The sequence below is a fragment of the Nothoprocta perdicaria genome, unplaced genomic scaffold (genome assembly GCF_003342845.1).
Source record: "Nothoprocta perdicaria isolate Ctin4 unplaced genomic scaffold, notPer1 scaffold_5, whole genome shotgun sequence".
Lineage (NCBI taxonomy): Eukaryota > Metazoa > Chordata > Aves > Tinamiformes > Tinamidae > Nothoprocta > Nothoprocta perdicaria.
The window spans coordinates 7,540,502-7,560,698 of NW_020455754.1; the positions used below are offsets into that span (position 1 = coordinate 7,540,502).

The 20,197-nt window shown below is 40.6% G+C and overlaps 2 long non-coding RNA genes across 3 annotated transcripts in view; both read right to left on the reverse strand.

The window, feature by feature from the left end:
* Positions 1-864: 864 nt before the first annotated feature.
* On the reverse strand, positions 865-8,988 carry LOC112954431. Its single transcript, XR_003250696.1, has 5 exons — positions 8,869-8,988; positions 7,124-7,228; positions 3,490-3,698; positions 3,286-3,413; positions 865-908 (listed from the first exon to the last, which is right to left on the reverse strand). It is a non-coding gene; the product is annotated as an uncharacterized LOC112954431 (long non-coding RNA).
* Positions 8,989-9,595: 607 nt separating this feature from the next.
* LOC112954432 overlaps positions 9,596-20,197 on the reverse strand; it is a 62,136-nt gene continuing 51,534 nt past the window's right edge. The window contains exons 1-5 of one of the 2 annotated variants that reach the window (XR_003250697.1): positions 19,074-19,133; positions 17,191-17,250; positions 16,682-16,839; positions 13,631-13,637; positions 9,596-9,662 (exon numbers count right to left, since the gene is read on the reverse strand). This is a non-coding gene — a long non-coding RNA (uncharacterized LOC112954432). Of the gene's footprint in view, positions 9,663-13,630; positions 13,638-16,681; positions 16,840-17,190; positions 17,251-19,073; positions 19,134-20,197 lie in introns of those variants that run through there. The other variant, XR_003250698.1, reaches the window with a different exon arrangement.

Genomic DNA, 20,197 nt, shown 5'->3' on the forward strand with positions numbered 1-20,197 from the left:
AGCAGCTCCTTTATACCTTGTGTAGAAATAGAATAGCTGATCTGGCTTCATTTGCACTGTTTTTGTTGTTGTTGTTGTTGTTTTAATCTAAATATTTTTCTCTTGCTAACTCAATGAAAAACCACACAGAACGTGCCCTCTAGGGGCAGCTGAATTATGTTGTCAGCTTACATTATTGTCTTGCTTCTACATTTTTGTATTAGTTAGATAATGACTGTGGACCCAACTAGAGCCTTCCAACTCGCATGGCCTCTTGCTGACCGTGGCTATAGCCAAAGGCTCATGGTGCTCTGTGCTCCCTGTCCCACTAKGGTCGCCAAGAGCTTTTGCTTCTAATTTCAGCTAGAAGGAAGTATTTGGAGCTGGACTGCCAGTTCCCGCTCCAGGGCAAGTCACACAAGCCTGGATCACTGGACGCAGCAATGATGGAGGCACCTTCCCTACCTCCCAGTTTTGGTTGCACACATGGTGCTTGCTGGAGCACATTACGCAGTCTTTGGATTGCTGCAGCTTGCCATCTGGTCCTGGAGCTGTCACTAGCACCACACAATGAAGATGTGCATAAAACCTAAAACCATGCTGAGTTATAAACAGAAAGGACAGGACATTCACAGCTGAAGACAAGCATCACGGAGGAAACCTAAGCAGGGTGTATGAACTGAAGGCACCTCTGGTCCAGGATAGGATTTCCTTCAGTGATGCTCTCTAGACAAGCCCAGCAGTTTGTGTCATGTGGATCACAGACAGCACCAGGGTCAATTTTTCCCCCATCTGTCTGATTCCTTCCCAAGGCTGTTGAACTGTAACTTTCATCATTCTTGGAGCAGGAAAGAGCTTACCTTTGATTAGCTCTTTCAGTGGCTTCACAGCACAGCAGAACAAATAAATACTGGTGTGTGTGGAAACCTCTGAGGAAGAAAGATACAAGCACAAAGTGTGAATTTTTTTCGGCCTTACCACATTGCACATGAGAAGAAGGTGTATGTTACATGTGTGACACTTGGAGAAATAACGAAGAAGGAACTAAACTTGAACTTTCCCAATTACTTGAAAGAGAAATGTTAGGCAAACATGACCATCTCACAAACAGGCCTACTTCTTTTCCAGTCACCTGTAATTCAGAGATAACTATTTGGTCTTCCTATGTTTAAATGTTGTGTATTAGTATGTGGAGTAAAAGCAGYATAGCTAACTGGCATGTTGCAGACCATAATGCTTAAATGGCTGCTATGTTTCAGTTTTTACGCAGTACAATTGCTGTGTAACCTCAAATCTATTTATCCAATCCAACTTTTACAATAAAAGCAATAACTYGAGTTCATACTGGCAATCAGTACAGTGGCCACTGCAGAGGAAAGTCAATGTTTAAAGCCAGTGTTTCTTCAAACATTGCTTCTTCAATTAAAACCAACCCAAACAAGGTTAACTGCTTTATCTGAGGAAAGCTTAACACGCAGGTAAGAGAATGAGTTTAGAAGTGGACTAAAAGGTCATTGAAATGCTCTAAACAATTCAAATGAAGTGGAGTTCAAAATTTTCTAGAAAAGCCTTGATTTTCTAAGGTATATGGGATGCAAATTTATGGGACAATTCCCTTGGTTGTCATGTTAAAGTAATTTGACTGTGCAGTCACTTCAGAGCAACCATCCTCAATAAACAAATTTACTGCTACCYTGTGAAGTGAATATGAAATCATGTGTGTATTGAAGCAGCAAGAAAAGAACAACTCCTAAAACCCTATTTTAAAATCTGCTCCCCCCAGTAATTATTAGATGTTACATGAAGATAAAAAGCTCCTTGAATAAAAGATACAGCACTGCAAATCATTCCAATTTGTCATGAATGCTAATAGGAGCCTTTACAAAAAAATCTTCTGAAATAAAAAGTTCTGCTATAACTGTAGATGACCCACCTTGARCTAAAATAAGCCACAAAAATGGATTTTTTTTTCTTGCAGCAACTTAGATGATAAACTAAGATGATTCACCTATATCAGGGAATTGAAACACTATCTTAAATAAATTTTTCCTGGAACCAAGACTCCTGAAAAATTGTGCTATTCCATCCATAAGGGATAGGAAAAGCACAACTCTTGAAATCTGGATTCCAACAGGTCCACATTCTTTAGCCCTTGGGTTTCCAAATACGTGATGGTAACCCCAGCTCTCCCCATGGCTTCTGCCACGAAGAACCTCAGAATCACAGAACGGTTGAGGTTGGAAGGAACCTCTAGAGACTGTCTAGTCCAACCCTCCTGCTCCAGCAGGGATACCTAGAGCACACGGCACAGGTGGGTTTGCAAKATCTCCATAGAAGGAGACTCCACAACCTCTCTGGGCAGCCTGTTCCAGGGCTCTGTCACCTTCAAAATAAAAAAGTTCTTCCTCAAATGGAGATGGAACTTCTTGTGTTTTAACAGGACCTCTTGTCCTGTCACTGACCACCTCCCAGAARAGTTTGGCCCCAAATCTCAAGCAGGCCAGGTGCAGAGGGGAGCTTTGCCTGAGCCCATCAGTCTGCAGGCAAGGTGCTCACTGGCCTCTTGGCTGCTACCTCTCAAAATGRCCTGGAAAAGCTGCCTGCTTGCTCCTTTAGCGGGACTAACAAGTCAGCTCTCTTCTGTTCAGCTTCTAATTCTCTGAAAAACGAAAGAATTTGATTGCCTTTCCAGACTTTGAAATGTGGTTGAAGTTAACAAGCTCAAATTTACTGGGGAGGCAATCGGCCATCAAAATGAGAAAAGGTTTAATTTGCTTGAGGAAACCAGGCTAAAATGTGCAACTGAATCATACTGTATGTGTTAAGGGCTTTCAAATACTTGAGTGCTGACACTTGGCTCACTTTCCCTCCCTGGCCCTCCAGTGGCAGTAAAAATGCAGATGCTCAGGACGTTTGCCTGGAGGGATGCCCCAGGCTCAGCCTGGGATGTGTGCCCCTGCAGAACTCCTCCGTGCTGGCCGGCTGGGACACGGTGGCAGGTAGTCACACAGCACTGTGCTCCAGCAGCCCTCCTACCTGAGCAGCACCTACGTGCTCTTTCATCTAGCACAGATGAACGAAATTTATGCTCCTCACAGACCTCGGCATCCTAAAGGTGAGCACTTAAGTAAGAAGAGGAAGCGAYGTGTGCATCTGTTCCAGTACAATTCTAGGCAGTTTGAGAAAGTAGGGTGCTAAAAAAGCAACATCTGCTTTCTAGGAAATCAAAATGCATCAGTGTTTTGCATACACTTCAATATCAGGCAATGGAAAGTTTTGCAAATAAAGCCTTGTCTGGGTACCCACCTTTTTCATCTGGCAACTGGCAGGGAAGACATGGATGGCAGGAGCAGCTTCATATGAACAAAGCCACTGAATAATTCAGTATCCTCTACCTTGCTGTGATGAAACGGCCTTTTGCTGAGTCTCTCTTGCTGAAAAATGACCGGGAGCCACTAAGCTGTCAGGCAATACTCCATTGAAGAAGGGATTTGGGGGATTAACACTCACCAGATCAATATTGTCATATTTAAACAGCATCTGAAGATACTGTTTGATGGCTCAGAGTGCCAATTTGGGAAAATAATCGCCAGTTAGAGTTCGGACCGTGTCTTCATCTCATTTTATGACATTTCCCCATGGTCTGGCTCTTTGTGGAAACAAATCATTATTCTGGAAGCTTGTTTATGATGCTGTTCTCACAGTCTGAATCCATAATGCTGAAAATGCATTCCCAGAGATCTTATGAATGCTGTGAGAATTGATTACATAGACTCACCTATATAGAAAAACCAGAGAAGGTCAGTGTGCAGTTAAYCTCCTTATTCTTTGGCTTTTCTGCTGTCACTTCTAAAAAACATTTGAAGATTCTTCTTCCCAGACTGCATTCTTGATTTTTTTCCATCTGTTTTTTCTTCCTTCTTCCTGTAATGAGGTTAAACTTTGGAGGTGGAAGTTACGTTAAATAACATTAGTAGTTAAAAATTATATCCTTGAATATAGTTTTGAAGGTTTTATATAAAAAGTTTTTTTATACTGTTGGTTGAGAATTACTTCAGAAGTGTTTACAGGAAAGTGCACCGGGCATGTGACTTGGGGACAGACTGAAAAAGGTGCCAGTATCCAGAATGTCAACCTCTGCTCCTTGCTTGGTTGAGGAGACTGAGCAGCAGCAAAGCAAATYCTCCACCAGCGGCATGTGCTCTGGGGTCACTTGATGTGCACATGTACAGCAAAACATTAATTCCTGGGAGACCATTCCCGTGGGCATGTGCACATGGCTGCAGCTAGCCAGAGGCCTCTGAGATGCTGCACCACATCCACTAGCCTATCTCACTAGAAAAATGTACGTGATTGGCCTCGGAGCATGCAAGTCACTCCGATCCTGTGCTGATGACAGCTGTATTGGGAATTACGGGGATGTTTGAAATGAGCCCCATTTCGCTCTGATTGCACAAATGCACTGTTTCACAAATGCTTSCCACAAAATGGTCCCATTTTGAACTCCTGGGTGATGAGCTGTCTGCTAAATGGCCCAAATAGCAGCTATGTCCTCTGCCAAGCAATTGAAAACTTGGAAACACATCCCATGAATGGCATAAGCAGGTGTTGCACTTCAAGGAAAAGGTCACGGGCCCAGAGGGGCTGCCAGTTGCTACTATTAACCTAGTGTTAACCTGGTTTTCTCGTGGTCCTCTTCATGCTGCTCTTCAGACTATAAGGCAAGGTCCTTCTGGAAACTTTATCTCATGCATCCGTAGCTCCTCCTTAGAGTTTTAACTGGTCACAGGGTGGTAGAATTGAAATTGTGCCCCAACAACTAAGTTTTCTTGCCAGAACAGGAAAGAAATACTATATTCCCTCAGAACATCCCCCCACAAAACGACCTGATTAAGTGAAACCATTGCATCTTTGCCTTTTTCTAAGTAGCAGACATGCTCTTTTTTGACCGTAGTTGAACTGAAAAAACAATTGAGTCCTGAAGAGTACCTAGAGTCTTAGAGACCGTTAGCAAAGGATATTTACAGTATTTGCTCACAGCACATGCAGAGCTCTCTTCCCCCAAGTTTGGGAAGTGCTCGGCCTCCCGCTGGGTAGAACATTCAGAGAAACTTATGTTTGAGCAATGGATTTCCTATGCCTTAATTTTATTACTGTAGGGAGATTAGTTTCTGTTTATCTCATTGTCTCCACCAGAGGGAGAAATCCACTGAGCAGTAATGGGCCCTGTTTATAGGATTATGTGAGTCTCTGGCACTGTTCCTCTGAGAATCTGCAGTAAGAAATTAGTAGATTTTGGGACAAAGTGCATGCAAAGAGCTCTCCCATCTTATTTCCTTTTAGGCTTTTTGTTTGTATAGGGCATCTAGTGATCAAGACAACAGCATCTATGAATAGAAGCAAAATCGTGGGGCCTCTGGGCTGTGACCACGTTTCTGACAGTGCTCTGGACCACCCCTGGGCAGGACGGCATGGGAAGCATGCTAAGAGTAACCAAGTATAGTCTGTGCTCTACAAAAATAAATACACACACACACACATATATATATATATAAACAAAAACAACAACAACAAAAAAAGAGGAATAATGAAATTAGCTGATTTAGTCCTAGGGCAGATTGACTTTTTGCTACCAGATACTTCCTTTGCCTCTTTGGAGCTCCATCATGGAGATCCTCCCCCGCCACACTTTCCTGGAAAGCTCTCCCAGGGTTTGCTGTTCTCCCTTCAGATAATTCAGATAGTGCCTGATGCTACTAAATAGCATCAGGAAGGGGAAGAACTGGTTGCTGTTTCTGAGCTGAAAGCCATTAATTATTTCTATTTGTCTATCATGATGGAAGGTTGTCACTACTCTGTACAGAGCTGAATGTCTAATAGGCTGTTTTCTCCTTGATGCCCACTTTCTGCTCTTTTTTAAATACTAACCTCAGTGCCCCTTTTTAGAATTCAACTACTTTGCCATCAAGTAGYAAACAAACTACTACTGCGCTCTGCATGCTGATCTGCACTTGCAAGACATGTTGGTAATAAATGTTACACGCATTCTTCTGTCAAAGATATTAAATCACAGAAGAAATCTACACAAAAATAAGTGAATGAGAGATGTATTCAGAAGGTGAGGAGAAGGTCAGCTCTGAGGGAAGAAGGGTTTGGAATACTAATTTTTAGCAGTGATGGATCGGCATATTCAGTCCTGGAGCTCCATTTTTTGTGGTGTCAAGAGAAATGGATTGATAGTACTAATCTCAAGTTGCTAGCATGATTTATAGACACACACAAAYGTCACGCAAGGCTGATGGGAGAGGGAAACTGGTATAAGCCTGTGTGAATACATTTAATATACTTTGTATGGCAGGTGTTAAATTTTATTCCTAGCAAAATGAAGGAGATAAGCAGTGCAAATTTTAGGCAAACAAAACCTGAATAGGAATGGATGACTCCAGAGCAGTTGGGCACTTCACTGCTTCCTATTTCAGCAACGGGAACACTGGCAGTGGGAACAGAGGCACAGGATGCTTGCAAAACCAAGGCAGCCTTGCACTCCTGCAGTGCAGGATAAGCATCCCTCACCTTTCATCCTGGCCAGATTCTGGAAATCCTGTGTTGAGACATGCAAGTGTGCACTCAAGTTCTGCTGGCAGGATCTTAGTAGGATTTCTATTTTGATCAGAAAATTAGAAAATAGAAGAAAAGGAAAATCAAGACAGGACCAAAGAAAAGAGAGGGAGTAGGTGTAGTAATGGAGCCTAACAATGACAGAAAGAGTTAAGTGAATAGCATATGCACGTAAGCATGGAAGGAAGAGTTAATGACATTCTTTGCACAAATACATGACTGCTCGAGAAGGGCAGTCTCCAGGAATATTTCAGAATATGTGTGTTCTGAAAAATACAATGCTTTCCTCTTCAGCACAAAAACAAGGGTACATTTTGCCTTAATGCTACTATCTCACAAGTAGTTTGACGCAACTAGCTCTAAAAGCAGCTCAAGTTTGCTTACATCAGATATTGCAAAATAGGGATTTTAATCTTCTCTCCTAAGTGATTCCCACCTCCTCTGCTATTAGAAGACCCGGTCTATCAGAAACATTTTCCAAATGATTCTCTTTGTCTTCTTCCATTGTTCATTTTCTCATACTCACCTGTTTATTGGTTTTGAGTGCATCTCCATACTAGGACATCAATTAATTGCCTGTGCAGCACTCTTCATTCTGGCGACACTTCCCATCCATTTTATATGACGAGTCCTGCAGTTAACATTTGGAGAACACAGGGTAAATTATTAGGAATTACGCATAAATGCAGTCTTGTTTGGTTTGGGGTTTGCTTTTGTTGTTGTTGCTATAATAAGGAGGTAAATACAACCATTCAAACAAATAGATGGTTGTCACTGAGTTCACAGAAAAGGCAGAGTAATGACTGGCAAAACTAAGTCAGAGTCAGTTCTGCAAAAGTTTCTAAAATGGGAACAACTGGGCTGCAAACTAAACCAAGTATTAATACATCATTTCATTTCTTGAGTTACATTTCTAAACAAAATTCCTGGGATATATGTTTTGAAATATATAATAAGATATTAAGACATGTTTGACTTCATTTTGTTTTGCGTATAAATCAGGTATAAATTAAATGCCATTGCTTTTTAAATTGTTTTAAACAGGCAGATTTCACCTTTGCAGGAATGCTCACTTCTTTCTCTCTTTAAGTTGCAGCAGGTACATTTCTGAAGGTATGTTCTTSAACTATCATACTCTATCAACAGAATTAGGAGATAATTCTCATCTATAGCTCAGTTAGTCATTTCAAAATTATGCCAAACAATCTCATTTTTGTCATTATGCAATCACATGCRGTTCTTAAAAGTTCCTCTTTATACTTTAGGGCATTTTCAGCATATGAGGGAAACAAATCACACAATCTAGGGAGACAAAGAGGCAGCTGGGAACCATAAACATTGCACTCTTATAGTAGCTGAATTACTGACCCATTTTCAAGCCCTAGGCAAGTCACAGAAGTTTTTACATTTCATTTGTCATTATTAATGGTCTTTCTTTGTCATGTAAGGGAGCAGAAAGGAGAAAAATTGTTTTACTTGCTCTTTGAAAAATTTTCAAACCATTTCTGTTTGCTGTGCTTGCCCATGCTTGGTGGGCCTGGCTTCTTATCCACATTCCACTGAATCTTAGCCAGCTTCTGAAATAAATGTGATATCTTGATAAGAAATGGCTCCTCCACTACATTACTGTTATAGGGTCAGTTTTCACTTAAAACAAAGACTACTTTAATTTTACCCTGAGGGAGCCCAGAGCATATGTGAGAGCCTATGGATAGTGCTTGCTCTGTGTGATGGGATCCTCTGCTCTGGCACCTCCAGCCCGGACATCTGAATCTGTTCGCCAGATACATACTTTAAATGCCACATGGAATTAATGTCACAAACTCTTCTAAACATAGCTAATCTGATTCACAGGAATAGTTGAAATAATTTAGGAATAGGGACTTGACCCTGATCTCTCACATGTTAGGGTAAGACCCAGAGCCCTGGGCAGTTGACTCTTGTTGGAGAGGAACAGTCTTCTTAATGTTCCCCTCAGAAAACCACCCTGGAATTGAGAAAACTAATAAGAGTTTAATCAAAATGGGTACATTCCTATGAACAGTTCTGACATTTTCTCCTCTACTCAAAAAAAAAAAAAAAAAAAAAAAAAAAAAAGGACTGGATCTAACACATTTTCACTTCTCTGCCTTTCCCTTCCCTTCTTCAGGGCTCTAGGCTCTAACATTCCCAGTTGTTACATACACAGAATTGCAAAATTATTCCAGAAGCTCCAGCCATGATCCCACTGAGCTGGATAATTACAATATGGAGGTAAGTGTTCATATTTACCTTGTGTCAAGCAGCATAAGGGAGTACTACTTTATTTTCCTGCACTGAATACAGCCTAAGATTGCAATCTCCAGTGGTAGATATTGTGAGCTCCTCAAGAACTGTGCTTAAAACACTGTTCTTCAAGTCCTCCCTGTTGATTAGTTATATTCGATGAAAGCTGGCTGAATAAATCCCCAGAAAACTTCAGGTATGTCATCTTCTCATGCACTTAAAAATGCAGCGGAAATGCAGACAGTACATAAAAGGCATTGATTTGCTTTCAGACAACACCAATACTGTGACCTTTTTAGAAATACAGAAGCTTTACAAACAAGTGTCCAAAGCATTAGATGTAGTTTTATCTTTCTAAACATAGACTACAYACTATTGCTTATAATAGTATGCAAGTTATACATTTACTTATTAATTTAAAGATTCAGTTTACATTTAATACAAAAAAGAACCCCCCACAAAAGGAAAAATTCCTCTACATACAGGTTCTATATGCACATGTGTAAGTGTGCACATATATAAACCCATGAGATCCCCAGGTTTATCTTGTTTACAGTTTATCTAATCTAACAGGCTCTCTCTAAATCAAGCCCAGCCTTTCCTGCACTCTGCTCTGTGTATAATTTAGGCCTTGCCTCCCAGCATATCTGTTTTGCATGAAAATGAGTGTCTGATGCTGTGCTCCTTCAAAGCTTGTCTGCTGCCTATGTAAATGTGATCGTACTTGCCTGAAGTCTCCAGGTCCTCTCTGCAAAGGTGACTGCAGAAGTTTCCACGTATCAGGTACCCACACCATCCACCTGAGTAAAAGACAAATGATGGGCTTTAGATTTTGTCAGAATTTGGGATTCACTGGAAACACTAATCCTTGCAAATTTGTTTTCTTTATGAATGAGGGAGAAAAGCTGAAATGTTAAAATCTTCTGCTGAGTGAAATATATCTAAAAATCTTACAGACTGACATAACATGACATTTATATATTCCATTACCTTTCAGAATACTTTTAAAGTACATTTGCCGCAGAATAGGGGTTGAACTACAAAAGTAAAATATAGTCTTTCAGAGCGATTCTCATTTGATCAAGACAAGAGAAGTGCTGACAGTATCACCCAGGTGTTTTCAATATCCTAGTGCTAGCTTGGAATGATTTTCCTAATAAATAGAAAAGTATATTCTATAATAAAACTGATAAGATTTTTAGATATATTTCACTCAGCAGAAGATTTTAACATTTCAGCTTTTCTCCCTCATTCATAAAGAAAACAAATTTTCACAGCGTAATTTGACAAGTTCTTACAAAGCCTATCATGCAGTATTAATAACACAGCTCAAAATTTAAAAATATTCACACTAATATAAATGAACAGGCACAAGAGTATTTTCATATTGAAACACTTATTTCAGCCTTTCYAAAGCAGCCCACAATTTACTTAGAGAAGTTTTCAGGGGTGGGGGAGAATTTCATCAAAATCAATAGAATCGAGCGAGGCACAAAACCCTCTGGCTTTCATCAAAACATAATTACCTAGYAGATAGCTGTTTTAACCACAAGTTTCTAAGTAAAGGTGGTTTCTTCCGAGAATTTCATTATTTTAACTGCTCTATATCCATTTGTGAGCTGAAGGATTCACAATGGGTATGCCCAACTATTCAGCAAGAATTATCCAAGGAGAGGATCCAGAACAGAGTGAGTCTGCAGACTGGCAGGAGGGTTTGGCAAGAAACAGCAGAGGAAAAGAAAGAATATAGAAATATCTTAATTTCCTTGTGTTTAGAGCCTTCTTTTCACCACTTTTTATAGTTAATCTCAGAAGTCTATCTGCAATAAAAACTTACATCAACTTACTGTTTATAACATCAAATCTATTATTCCTGTGAACACGGAATCTCTAAATATTTGACTATTTTCACACCTTCCTTTCATATGTAGATGCACTAAGAGGAAATCTTCCATAGCTCATATTTTAAAAATGTCAAGAGCACTTTTAAAATGCCTACTTTTCAATATAAGTGTGTTTAATCTCTGAAGAAAGAATTGTCAAATGGATGGTCTCAGCGTACAGAATGTGATGGCAATCTAAAAACGTTCAAAATGTCATACAACAGATTCAGATGGGCCTTGAAATACTTCAGGGCTCTTAACATTATTGTGATTGTCATCAGAGAAAGATATGATGTCTCACAAAGCTCAATCTACATACTTGTCCTGGAAGGACTGACGCAAATATAGCATTTTTTCCTGAAAAAAAGAAAAAAAAAAAAARARWAAAAAAAAAAAAGGCGAAAGCACCCCATGGTCCATGGGCCTGTGTCAGTTGGTACTGTGCAGCACCTAGGGCCCCAAATCACTATGATTTCTATAGAAGTTTCTAATTTCTCTGTACCTTTTTCTATAAACCTATATAATATAACTCTGGGAAAGAGGAACAAGCACTTTGCAAGACTAGACCATTCATATCGACAAAGCACTTCAGAGTCTCATGGGAAACTTTGCAGTGATGTGAGAGATGATGTGCTCGGGAAAATGAGCTTTTTCCCTATGGAGAACAGTCTTTTTAGCACTACGAAATATTATTTATAGTGCATTGTAGAACACTTTTGAAAGAATACCAGGGAAAACGCATAGACCCTGATTCTCGTATCTTGAAGATAAAATCAGGTCCTGTGCACTTCATCTGAAAAAAGCTACTCAGCACAGAGTGTGAACTGTTCTCTCCCCATGTGAAGTCACACTTAGGTCTGTGACTAGACTCCTCAGGCAGGGGAAAGATGTGCAGATTATGGCCCTGAGCTCCAGTTTGAATCTTTTTTCCAGTCAAGCAGTATTGGATCATTAGCTGACCACTAGGTATCTTGTAAACCTTGTAKCTTCACAAATATGAGCTTATTCTCTAGGTTTCCTTTAGCTTGAAGGTACAKGCGATGCTATCAACCTGATCACTTACCTTTACAGTTCCAGGGACCCAATAAAACTGTCAGTAGATATGGGACACACACAAAGTACTGTCTTACACCTTCCCTTTCAGTTCTYCTGTTTTGTATTAAATCACTTGTAAAGGATCTCATGTAAGATCAGGCATTTCAAAACATGATGATTTTCAACCAGAAGAAAGAAAATGTAGCATCTTACAATGAGATGAAGGGCCACTAAGATGATCTGSAGGGTTTGGGACTATCTGTAGGACTACCAAAAGGTTTAGGAGACTTACCAGCTGACCCTTTAGCAATGCAAAGGTGATCTCCAAGGTTTGCAGCCAGCAGCCTGCAAACTTTCAGTTTTATTCCTGGAACTTTTAGCAATTCCTCATTTTGTCCCTCAAGCATAACTCCTAAATGACTTCTAGAGATTGATTAGTGCTAGAAGACTCTCCAGTACCAACTCACTATGTACAGTGTCCCCCAAGGAAATGGCAAGACAGATTTAAGTAGAAGTTCTCAGTGCTGCAAAAAATCTATGGGTAGAGACATTCTCTTCTGTTATTGGCAACACAAAGTTAGGAACCAAGGCTCTGAATAGCCTTTAAGATTCTGAGTCTCATGAGTATCAGGGAGATTTAGACACCTAGTTGCCATAAAAATCTGGGCTGTGGATTCTGCTTCCTTTCTCTTYTGGGATGATTGAATCATTTCAAACAGCAGAATAGAGAATAATGAATAACAATGTAGGAGTAATCTGGTTTACACAGTGTTATCTTGGAAACAGCAGTGGTAAAGAGCCATTCTTCAAAAATTAGTGGTAACAGGGTCCCGCAGGGTAATGCTGGCAAGGGCAGACGAGCACACGTTAAAGCAAAGCTGGCTGGAGAGCAGCTCTGCTGTAGAGAACCTGGGGGTCTCTGTGCAGTCTGAACACGAGCCAGTGTGTGCCTGGTGGCAGCTGCATCCCAGGCACTACTGAGCGTAGCCAGTAGATTGTGATTATCCCTCAAGAGTCAGCACTCATTAGGTCACTTCCAGRGACTGCATCTGCTCCTCGATTCGCAGTACAGGAGAAACACCAATAAACTGGAGCAAGTTCAGCAAAATTAGTCAAAACGTTTGGGTCTGTAGGATTTGCGCCATGARGAGACACTGAGGGAAATGGCCTGGTTCATCCTGGATAAGAGAAGGTTTTGTGGGACCTCACAGAACTCCCTCCCCAATACCTTGGATAAGCCACCAAGAAGATGAAATCAAGCTCTTCAAAGAGGTGGAAGACATGAGGCAATGTGTGTAAGCTGAAACAAGAGAAGATCACATTGGATCAAAGGAGAAACTTTTTTACCAAGAGGACAGTCAGGTTGTGGAGCAAGTTGCCCAAGTAGGTTGTGCCATCCCCATTCTTGTGGGGTTTGAAGATCCAGATGAGTGAAGTCCCAACTTCTGCTGTCTCTATAGCTGACCCTGCACTGAGCAGGAGGTTGGAGTAAAACAGATAGGCTTCAGGTTACTTTAGTCTATGATCCTATGGTCCTATTTCTTTCCAGGCTCCTTGTTGTTTTTTCTCTTCTCCTTTCTCTTCTCATCTTTTTTTCTTCTTTTCCTTCTTTCTTTCCTATTGTCTTTCTGTCTTCCCTCTTCTTTGTCTCTTCCTTTATGCAGTGTGTTCTGTTAATTTCCCTGTCTAAAGTTCATTTTACCCTTCCTTTTTCTTTCATCCCTAGTGTTTCTTGGTTTAGTTTTCTAAAACATTTATTGTTTGAAGGTTGTTTTCTCCTCCTCCATTTTACTCCATTCCTTCCACCTTCCACACTTCACCAGGTTTTTCTTGTTTCAAGCAACACTGACCTGAACCCTGAAAAATAAAATTGAAAAATAAGACATGAGGCTTTTTAGTTCTCTTTACCTTACTTAATCTACTTATGATGCTCTTTCAGATTTAATATTATTGCTAGTTTAAATACAGCTCGCTGTACTGGAAGAACAATAACTTGACTTGGAGTTGAGTCATTTCTCTCTGTGGCAGCGATTTGTTTTATCAAAAGCAGTTTAGAACATGCTCAGATGTTCATCAATAAGAGATATATTTAGCATTTAGTACAATCAGGGCAAATAAATAGAGCTGTGAGCCAGCTCAGATCTGATTGTGTGCACTGGCAAGTGAGCAGAGGTAATGAAGAGGTCTTGGCCAGGCGTACTGGACAGAGGGTGCTAAACCAGGCTCCCCAGGAAAGAGATGGACTAAGCTACATGTGTGCACAGCTGGTTAATACTGGGAGAGAACAAAGAGAGCTGCCCTGCAGCAGCTATGCCTTAGCCTGTTGGCAGTGGCAAAAGAAAATGCCCCAAGAGCATTTTTCTGCAATCTGAAATGAGGAGGTCTCAACTTTCACTCCCTCAACCGTTTGCAGGTGTTTGTGTGGGAAAGCTCCTCATAGTCACAGAATCCTTAAGGTTGGAAGGGACCTTTAGAGATCATCTAGCCCAACCTTATGAGGATATTATTATCAAATTACATTATCCTCGGTTCATCTTCACTCTCAGCAATGGGAATAAGGCTCCCAGTTGTCAAAGTATCTGAGTCCTGGCAGGGGGGAACCAAACTGGCAGAGCTGCTAAAATCCCAATCACCAGGTCATACAGGAAGGGGAGGCCRGTTACCTCTACCCTGCACGGGGCACCTCTTCTCACTGTTCCGGGACCATGTCCTGTTCCATTCCCTTTAGGCCTCACAGGGCATGGATGAGTTATTACACCTCAGTTTGCAGTTCTACCTGGCATCAACTTTCTGCTTTTGACTCGGCTGCAAACTACTAAGATGTTTTTGAAGTGTGTACTGCAACCTGATTTTTTTTAATAAATGGATCCACAGTTTGTTTGGCATGTCTAGGATTTATTAGGGTATTCATAGGCTATGATAAATTACCTGACATTTTTTTTCAGCACTACTGTGTCTAGAGCTTTCTTTCTAACATCATAGCAGAAGACAGTCAAAAGTAGAGGGTCGTCCCTGGCTGCATTTATCTAATCCAAAATACAGCTTTTAGAGATAGTCTAATGAAAAAAAGAGCAGAAAGAGAGCATCATCTGACAGCATATTAATGCTCCAAATTATGCACATCTTTCTTGACATAGATGGTTTCATTAGTTCCAAGTCAAATTGTATTGATTCTCAATGTTACCCAAAGACAGGCGATCACTGTAATCCAGCTTGCAGAGAAAGCAGAACAGAAGAGAATTTAAACTCTTGACAAGTGTATTTGCCAAACAATCATGCTAATGAGCAGTAGGATAATACTTGTACTGGAGCCAAGGAAATTGAAACACACATAGGTAATTTAAAGATGCCATTTTGGAAAGTAGACGCATGAAAAAAATTGCTATTTCAGTTTCAATCAGGTACATTATGATTATRTAAACAGTTTGAAATTAAATGCTGCCCTCCTGGTAATATACTAAGATATCGCTGCCTTTCAATGGGAAATAGAGTGTTTATATAGTTTTCCAATAAGAGTAAAACTTCTCAAATAAACTTCATTATCTTTACAGGCAAATATACTTCCATACCAATCTTAAATGAAGATACTTCCATACCAATCTTAAATGAAGATATGTTTAGTTAAGATATTCTTTTAACATTTTTTATATATATTTAATCTCTATTTTATATAGACGCTAAATAAATTCTGTGTCCCATTTATAATTTTTATTGACAAATTCAGTTCTCATATAAGAAGCTGAAAACTTTCTACCATCTCCAATAATCCAATGCATCACTGCATTTCTCTGAATGCATTAAGACCCATCTCTATGAACCCTTCTATCTCATCAGTGCATACATCTCTGATAGGCACTACGTAGACTCTAGGATATGCAGTTTGTTTGTTTGTTTGTTTGTTTATTTCCAATAGAGAAAAATCCTTCCTCAAATACCTAGGTGAGGAACAGAAGCCAAATGGTGCAAGCTGAAAAATAATATCGATGAGCCATATCAGAGAAAAAAGATGAAACTAGTTAAGTCTCTCATGGGTCAGATAAGCGAGATGAGGTCTCCAGAGAAACATGTATACTGCAAAGAAAAGAAGAAACTGTAGTGGAGTATCAGTATTGTAATAACATGCAGAAAGCCATAGAGGGATGCTGGATAATCTGATTCTTCCTGTGTAAGTCAAAGCCCTGTAGTTCCAAAGTGTTTTGCATTCCCTCCTGACTCAGGCAGTCTGAATCATTCTGTACCGTGCTTGCAATGTCAAAACATTTTCTGCTGTGACCATCCTTTCATCTTCCCCCATGTAAATCAGAGCCACTTCATCACGACAGACGCATTCAGGGTCTCACTCATTACCAGAATCAACAGTGACAAAAACCTCACGGAAAGACATCTCAGTGGATACAGAATCAGTCATGGAATAGCTAGGCCTGGAAGGGACCTCTGGAGATCATCTGGCCCAACACTCTGCTCAAGAAGGGTCACCKAGAGCAGTTTGCCCAGGTCATACACCCACTCTGCCAGACAAGAGGGAGCAAGGGAGGGATTTTTAGCATCGGGGTCTCATTGCCCTTGCTGTTTACCTTTTGGCTACYTTCTCCAAGCACAGCCTAGAAACAGTTAACTCTAAAGATTGTTCCTAAAGGCAGTATGGAAGAGGCTGTGTGAAATTAGGGCCAAAATTCATCTGTTTAATCATCTTGTTGCTAAACCTTATTACTGACCTTCCCTCTGCAGACAGTTGTGGAAAGTAGGATCTTCCAGTTCTAACTTCCTATTTTGTGCTATAGTTTAGGACAAATCACTTTCTGGAGGGCCCCCTTTCTACCACTCAGCAAACAAGCAGCCTGAAAAGTCAGTATAGGCTCAGTTGCAGTTTTGATTGACTAAAGTCATGTAATTCAGCTCACCTCCTGAAGTGGCCAGTGTCTGCGCGGTCTGCACAGGTTGTCAGCTGCTCCAGGCCCAGAGGTACGTTTACAATGTATTTGCTTCTGTGTTCATGAAATCATGTGTTGAAGGATATCCTGGGGATTTTAGATATCATGCACAACCATGGAAAACCTGTCTGTGAAGAGTCCAGATAATTGCAAAATGACTTACAATACAGCACTGAAAATCTGCTGCAGATACTGCTATTATTATAGTGCAGCTCACTCCACCAACCTGGAGGGAGGGAAAATATATAAAATATATCCATGCTTTTGATGGTGTGTTGAATTTTATACTGAATCCTTATAAAGGCAAGGACTCACATGCTAGGCACAGCTGTGAARCAACCAAACCTTTGTAAGGAGGAAGACAAACCAAATCAATGGTCTATAATTAAAACTCACTAATTTCCAAGCAAAGGTAGTAATTGTTTTCTAGCACTTGGACTAACATATTCAATGCAGGATGACTTAACATTTCTGCTTACCAATTCTGCAGTCTCGTCTTTGCATCCCTATGGGCCAGAGATAGTTGGTACTGCAAAGTTCTGAAAGGTATAAAACAGTGGGTTTGAACCAGCATTTCATGCAGCTGAGGAGCTCCACAGCCTGCCCCYACGGTGTCCAAGAGACGAATCAGGTAAACAAAAAAAACTCCAACAGGCAGGAGAGCAGATCCCAATGACAGCACTTCTGAAAGATTTTGCTTCTATGTTGGCCACTCACAAACTGTAAAAAGGGTGAAAATACTGAAACGACATAACCTGATAGTTGCAAGTGGAAATTAAGTTCAGTTTTGTGACTGCTGAAAAAAAAATAGTGGAGCTACTTGTCAAGAGTTATGATAAATCTTATACCACCTGAAGCCCTTCCACTGAAGTAGAATGGCTTTCTAGTAGAGCATCTATAGTGAACAATGTAACATCTTTCTGGCAACCTCTGAGCTTCACCCCATGGTGGGCTRCCTGGAAACTTTAGCAGGCAGAGCAGAGGTCCTGGATGCCAAGCAGATAGGCCAGTGCAGCACTAAGTCTTAGCTAACCAGGAGAATTAGTTAGTCTGGGACAGTGAGGCATTAGCATAGCTGTATTGCTTCCACTTCCATAGCTGTCTTATGTGAAGCTAGACAAGGAATCTCTTTCTCTTTAGAGAAAAAATGTTTTGCTYAGAATATCCTTAGATGCAATTCTACATGAGCAAGCATTCAGATTAGACCATTACAATGGTCTGTGTTTCTTTAAACTACATCCTCTGTAAGCATGACCTACAGAGGACTTATCYATTTGCTGTACTCTAGGTTACCTCCACTATGCTCTGGCTCTTTTGATGAATGTGTCCAATTTTCCCAAAAATGTAAAATTGTTCACCATTTACTGACCCAATGTGACAGTAATGGGTGCTCTCACAAAGGCTTTGGGAAACATGCAGGTGCTTGAATTTAACTCGTCTTCAATGTGTGCTCTTTCACCCTTAATGGGCGACGTGCCGCAGCGCTGTTATGTCAGCTAAGGAAGGGACTCCGTAACGTAAACGTGGTGAGAGAAATGCCACAAGTCTCTGAAGGGCACATTTAGGGCTGAAAAATACTGCATCATGACTAGTAGTGGGACTCACAGTGCAGAACCATTCACRTAGGTTAACGCTGCCAAGTGTATTACTCAGCATTAAAGTGCACTTCCAAGGGCAGCCTGCAGCACATGTCTTCCTTCCAGTGAAAACCAGAAAGCAAYGGCAAAGTGTGCATTATAATGGAAAATACCAAGCATTCAGCATTACTTTCAAAAGCAAAATATATATTTATTTTCCATCTCACTTTAAAAATGTTTCCAATTATGCGCAAGGCTGAGTTAGCCTTTGCTTGCTGGGTGTGCTCTCCTATCCTGATGGGGACAGTTAGCATAGAGAAAACTAAAAAAAGCTCAGAGAAATAAACTGAATTATATTTTCCACAGTCCTGGCCTTTCTTGGCCCCTCTGTCYACCACTTAATCATAGTCATAGTGACACAGTTCCAGGAGTGATGTTAGGCAAAAAGACATATTGTCCTTCTGTAGTTCTACTCTTAAGGCTGATCAGCACTRGAGCATAGGAGGATTGCAAAGAGTCAACAAGCGAGAAGAGGTGCAAGTGGGTGCTGATGAGCTCATCACATGTCACGTCCACACATTAAGTCATCTGATATGTTTTGACAGCCCCTTTACCTTCCCCTTATAGAGATCATGACCAGTTTGGCTGCTTTGTTGCCTTTTCTTAGTAAGTAATTCAATCCATTTTGATTGAATCCTAGCAGTAGAACTGAGTCTAAGCTGAGCAGACCYCAAGTCATAGGAGTAAAGAACAATTTGGTCATTAGTTTTGAAGTGTTCACTCACCTCAGTCATGACGTTGCAGACAGTGGCRGAATTTGGTAAAACAACCAAACAAAAAAAACAAGAAATTGAAATATTAATGAGGAAAAAGGGGGAAAAAGCAAACAAAACATTAGCAGAGTTAGAGAAAGTGTTTGATCCTATACAAATTCTTCACAAATGTTTGCATACCACTGTGCTCTGAAACAATTAATCCTGATTCCCACCTGGCAGCAAACTGATTCCTGTCCTGTCCCTACCTGCAATGCCAGCAGTAGTTCACAAACAAATTCACATTCTTTTGAATTAAAATGCAGTGAATCTCTTTCAGATGAATCCTTAATGAAGGAAGAAATAGGTCAAAAGGGCACCTCTCGCTCCCCAATGCAATAAAATCTTTTACTTGGTTCAGCACGATGCCTCTGCGCAATGCTGAAATAAATCAGCAGAGAGCTTCCCTGGGACACGCTTTATATGTGAGATAATTTCAACAGAGCTGAAAGTTATCACAAGAGACCTGCTTCTGTTTTTTTCTATACTTCTTGTGATATGGTCCATACCTCTAACATTTGAAATGAATGCACACTAGTAAAACAAGACATCCTCAGAGCTCTACAGGTCTGATATGGTTCAGTTCAMAGTGTCTGGACTCTGTGGGAGCCGACCTTGATTCTTTACTTACTGCTGCTATTCCTAGAAGCAGCCTGTGCCTGTTACAGCAATATATTTTCCATAAAAGTTTATGAAACTAAAACAGAGAAATTTAGAGAGGGAAAGAGTAAAAGAAGCAGGATCTAAGACAGTTTTAATCCTGAAGCAAAACCAACTTTTCTGTGAGATCAGGTTACTGTCTATAGGGGACTGATTTGCACCTTCCTTGGAAATAATTGGCACTTGTTTCTATTAGGATTTTGGAGGAGATGCTCAGCCATGAGGCCTCTTTCTTTTTGTTCCTGGATGGTAAAAATAGGCAGGCCTGGGTTAGCAGCCAGGGACAGTCCAGCTAAAGAATCAAACAGACAAGAGGAGGTTCTTTGTTCATTGACAATAGATCCATGGAATGACTTGCCAAAGGATGCTGGGAATGTAAAAAGTTTGCATAAACTTGAAGGGGACCGAGGTGGATACTCAAAGGCGAGAGAGCAAGA